The sequence below is a fragment of the Magnolia sinica genome, chromosome 2, assembly GCF_029962835.1.
Source record: "Magnolia sinica isolate HGM2019 chromosome 2, MsV1, whole genome shotgun sequence".
Lineage (NCBI taxonomy): Eukaryota > Viridiplantae > Streptophyta > Magnoliopsida > Magnoliales > Magnoliaceae > Magnolia > Magnolia sinica.
In genome coordinates, this window is record NC_080574.1 from 5427351 (window position 1) to 5433417 (window position 6067).

Sequence of the window (6067 nt, forward strand, 5' to 3'; positions counted from 1 at the left end):
GGCTGGTGTCAGGGGGAGTAGCCAATCCGTTTCCCTTTTGGACCGTTCGTACAACTCGGAGTTCGAGGAGTGTCAGCGCTTGTCTTCGAGCGCCACGTATCCGCTTGAAGGAACAAGCAGGGGCATTTTCGACCTTTGGCAAGCCTTCTGTATAGCTCGGGCGTATTCTTGCAAAGGAAAATGAGGTGGGCGTAGTTCCCTAAATGGGCTATAAATGGGTCGTACAGTCGCAAATTTCTCATTTATTTTTCCTCTTCATCCATGTTTTTATGACATTATCAACAGGTTGGATGGCAAATAAACGTTATCTAAACATTACGGTGGGCCTTAGGAAGTTTTTAATGGTGGAACATTCAATAACTACTGTTTCCTATAATATGATCCATCTGAGATTTGGATATTGTTTATTTTTGTACTAATTACCTAAAATTATCTGAAAAAACGAATGAACGGCGTAGATTTTGAATAAATATACAAGGTAGGCCCCACGATAAGGGCTGCACCGTCTTGGGTAAGGCCGGGGCCGCACCTAATCCGCTCTCTTCATACATGCGCACAGGGTTTTGGGATTTATTTGCAAGCGCCTTTTATAGCCGTGAGATCTTGACATTGGGACCATCACCTTAAACTGATCAAGGTGGACACACAACATGGGATGTTGTATTCCCGGGAGTTTGAACAGTCCTTTCATAGAGGCCGTTTCCCCTACAAAGTTGGAGAACAAGCTTATTCTACAACTGCGTGTCTGTGGCCCACCCCAACCATCATGTGCGCCCCATCGTATTGTCCATGGAGTCCAAAGAAGAGGCTAATACAAAACTCAGATGGGCCGCAGCATATAAAAGGAGGCTTAAAATCATGCCGTATGACCCACCCGTGTTTTCAAATGACCTGTTTTTCTGAGTGCCCATCAATCCTGTTGGGGCGCATCTCATGAATGGATTGGATGGCATGTACACGGTGGCCCCACAAAATTTTGAAAATTTTAGATTGTGTGCATCGCCGACCGATCACTATTTTTCATCTCAACCGTTAAATATCCACTAATTCGATTGTTTAATTGGTATTTTTTTGTTTTATGGTTCATCTAAAGTGGGGTTCACCACTTGGACCACGTTACAAATTCTCCTGTATATCAACCATCACACTGTGCCGGAGTACTGAAAATTCTCGTTTATTAGATCGGGGGATTGATACTCTGATGGAGCGTGGTTTGTAGGAAGAGGGAGCGGATAGATGTTGCCCGTCACCCTGACATTGTGGATCTCACTTTGATAAATTGTTTGTATATCCATGCCGTTGACACGTTTTTGAAGCTCATTTTAGGACTTCAACCAAAAAATTAAGAATATCCGAATCTCAGGTAACCACACCATTGGAAATAGTAATGAATGGCCGTTAAAAGCTTTTGGAGGGCCACAAAAGTTTTGGATCAAGATGATATTTATATTTTTCCTTCATCCAGTTCTTTTTTACCTTATCAATGGGTTGCATGAAAAAGAAACATTAAGATGGGCATTATTGTGAGCCATAGGAATTTTTTAAGAATGTTTTAACTGTGAGTGTTCAATCACCAGTGTTTCTCATACTGTGATCCACCTAAGATTTATGTCTACTTAATTTTTCGGACCATACACTAAAATGGACTGAAAAACCGGATGGACGGAGTAGATATGCAACACATAATTGAGGTGAGCCCAACGGTAGGATGGTACCCGGATAACGCAAATCCGTCCCCCTTGGTAGGAAGATATGGCAGGGCGTCTATCAGTGGATGCAGTGCGCGAGGTTCCTATGATAGTTTTTACCACCGTATTAAAATTACTGGTGGCATCTTTTCACACGTGTCATTTACGTACGGCTGTCCAGACCACCTAAAGCGTTCATGATGAACCATGTCTCTAAGATCACAGTGATAAAGCAGTCTAACCATCGAATCGATGGCCATCATAGGTATGATTACTAGTAAAATGGTGTGCGGTCCTAATACCACGAGCAAAATTAGAGTGTCACTATCATCGCGTGATTTTAGCTTATGCTGCATGCACAACTAGGTCTTTGATTTGAGCCGTCTGGATGGCTGTAGAACTACACCATGTGTAAATTTTAAAATGGTGGTGAACAATTAAAATGTCTAATACAAAGGATGTCATATTACCGTAGGATTAAGTGCGCCCTGGCCTCACCCAAGACGGTGCGGGCCTGACCGTTGGCCCACCTTGATGTATGTGTTGTATACCCGATGTATGTGTTGTATACCCACCGTTCATCCATTTTGCCCGCTCATTTTCCGTGAGCTAAAAAATAAAGCAAATCCATATCTCAGGTGAAAATAGCCTTGAACTATAAAAGTTTTGGATAAAACTGATATTTGATTATTATTTTTTCCTTTGTCTATCTAGGTTGAGTGGACCTTATCAACAGGTTGGATGTCAAATAGACATTAGGCCGGATCTTAGGAAGTATTTGACGGGCGATTGTTCAATCACCACTGTTTCCTGTAGTGTGGTCTATCTGATAATTGGATCAGCTTCATTTTTTGGACTCAATAAGATGGACGGCGTGGATATACTATACATACATCAAGGAGGGCCTCACGGTCAGGACTGTACTCTGTGGGGTGATGTCGGGTCGCACCTAATCTTCTGCCCTGTATTGTACGCGAGCGTGCTAGATTTCGTAGTGAAACGGACAGCACCGACGCAAGATTTTCGAAATACCATGGACGGTTAAAAAGAAAACTAGAGAGCAACTGAACTGAACACACAAATTCAGATTAATCGGAAGTAAGAATAAGTTAAAAAATTTATTTTTGAGATCATAAACTATCTACACTAGGTCCCACTAATTGGACGGTTGAATCTTAGTTACATATATGCTAAGTGTAAAAATTTTAACTGCAAGTGTACAGTTTCAATTGTCTACCAGCGAAGCAAATACTCCTACTCAGAGAGAGTATCAAATTAGCAAAGCTCAGCTAAAGCCTAAAGGCTCGTAACTTCCCGGGGAAGGGAAATCTAATGTGAGTGTGCACCTTTTAATTCCCTGGTTCACTGCGCTGCACTTTAATTGGGTACATGGCATAACTGTCCGTGATCGTTCGTTAGGTGTGTCCCACCCTCTATGGATTCGTATCCACAAATATCAATGTTAGGATGCCGTAGGTAGATTTCTCTTTCAATCCTGACAGTTGTCAATATTCTTTCCTACGCTCCATGCACAGGTCGCTGTTTAGATGGTTAAGATCTTCCTGTCTGTGTGATTTTTCCATCGTAGCTCATCAGTAGAAGGATTTACTGATGAACGGCCGGGATCGTGGATCTCTATTCCACGTGTCAATTAGAATGGAACACCCCACCTAAGGTATCAACTCATACTCAAGATGTTCTCCACACGGTTAGATCTCAGTGGCCCATCCTCACCACACGTGTCAGTGCGTAGAGCCATCCAGACCTTCCAATCTGTGGGGAACATTGTGGATGGAACATAACTCTGAAATCACACTGATCAAGAAATCCTAGCCATCCAACTGCTGGCTGTGAAAAAATGGATGTTTAGAAGTAAAGTGGCGGGCCATCCAAAATCCTAGGGCAAAATCGGGTGGTCACTATAATATTCTTATGTGTAATTTTTGGATTAGGTCCGTCAACAACAGGGTCACCTAATTACTTTCGTAGGTCCATTGCGACGGATCATCCTCACGCGGCCCCCCTTCAGAGTATATCCGGCACGTGTGCTTCATGGTGCGCGTGCCTGAGCCATTGAATGGGAAAAGGCTCCTTGCTCCAGCCGCAAAGGTGTCTCGACTCCCAATCCAGTTCGACAGCTCAACGGAAGACTGGTTTAGTATCACCGTCACCTCAAATGGGATCTCGTCCGTTGCCACCATACACGTGACCTCACGATCTAATGATCTGAGCCGTCTGGAGCGATGGTGCAAGAATCGGTAGCTCGTTGGGCCCAGTAAGCGTTCCTCGGCCCAAAAATTCAGGCTAGCCTACCTATCACAACGGCCGTACGAGCATCATAAAATCAGGCAGCTGGAAGAAAAGGACTCCTGGCCAACGTTCAGCGTACCCATGTGACTCAGCTGATGAGTAGACCGTCTAACTTTTGGGCCAGGCATGTTCATTAGTGGACCCAACCTCGTGAATGACCCTGATCTTGCACGTGTGTACTGAGTTGGCACAAGTGCCGCATTAACAGTGGACCGCTAGTCCACAACTGGCCATGATCTCGCCACGACTGCCACGTCAACAGCTAGCCGCAGCCTGCGCTTGTGTTGGGTGCTTCAAGATGTACTGGGGTCGGGTAGTGACCCCTCCTGTGCTGGAAAAGCTTGCGGACACACCATGGTGCATGTGTTTTATCCATGCGGTCCATCCATTTTGTCAACTCATTTCACGTATGAGCCAAATTAAAGGGATCCAAATCTCACGTGGATCATACTACAGGAAACAATAGTGATTGGATGCTTGGCATCCAAAACTTCTTGGAGTCCATGAAATTTCTTAATCAAGTTGATATTTGTGTTTTCCCATCAACAAGTTGGGATGGCAAATAAACATTACAGTGAGCTTTTAGAAAGTTTTTAATGGCAGAACATATGTGTGATAACCCTGTTTTCTATGTTGTTAATCTACCTTAACTTTGGGTTCAAGCAGTAAAATAAACTTAGGAAAAAGAAGGCACGGATAAAATACATACATTATTGTGATTCTTTAGAGTTTTCCAGCACCCACAACGTCCTGGAAGGGTACATTACCGAAAGATGGCAGCGGATTGCCTATGAAACCGGGCACAGAGAGTGCGGATTAGCTGTTACCTAGCAAACAGTTTAGTTGGTGTTATCCTTATCATATGGGGCTCATCTCCGTGAAGTCTTTTTTAATTTTTTTAATTTTTAATTTTATTTTTTATTTTGTTTTTCAGCTCATGTAAGGCGCTGTCCAAACAAATTTAAAAAGATCCAAATCTCCGTTGGATTACACCGAATGACTATTAAAAGATTTATTTTAGGCTATGAAAGTTTTGAATCAAGCTAATCTTAGCATTTTGGCCTTTCCTTTTCTGTAGACTTTATCAACTATGCCAAATAAACATTATGGATTTACTTATGGTGGGCCTATGCCAAATAAACATTATGGATTTACTTATGGTAGGCCATGGGAAGTTTTTGATGGTGAGCATTCAACCATCACTTCTTGTGGTGTGGTTCACCTGAGATTTGGATATGATTAATAAAATGGGCTGTAAAAACGGATGGACGGAGTGAATATACAACGTATGATCAAGGTGGGCCCTTCGGTAAGGATAACACTCGCTAAGCCTACGCTGTCACCCGGGCAACACCTAATTTACTCCCGGGCTGTGTGGAGCCCGCAGAGATGTGTTAACAAATCCAATCTATCCATCTAAAGATCAGCAAGATCCAATACTCATGTGGGCCACACCACACGAAAGTGTGGGGATTGAATGCCTAGGGTGACAGAAGTTTTATATCAAGGTGATATTTGTGCCCAGAGTTTATCTAAGTAGTAATAACCGTGAGAACGGTTTAGATGGCATATAAACATCATGGTCAGCTCCAGGAAGGTTTCAATGGTGGACACTTCTCTTCCCACTGTTTCGCTTGGTGTGGCCCACCTAAGTTTTGGATCTTTCTGATTCTTTAACTCTTATCCAATTGCAATATTTCAAAACAGATGGACGGAGATTGCAGGCGCTGCCAACCCCAGCATCACAGCCAATCCGCTCCCCTTGAAGACGGGAGATAATACAGTAGAGCCGCAAGGGCACGGTAGAGCCATCTCTTTACAGTGCACTTGTAAGACAGGTATACAGATCGGGACTGTCCATCCAGTGGGCTCCATCAAGGATGACATGGCAGTGCATTTCACCCAAATAGATGACCAACTATGGATTGGGCATCACCAAAAAGTCACGCCGACGAGATGATATCACCATTTATTTTTCCCCTTCGAATCAAACATTTTACTTTGAACCATCCATTTCATAGTTATTAATTGGATGGTTAGAATTGATTGATTAGTGTGATTTTAGTGAC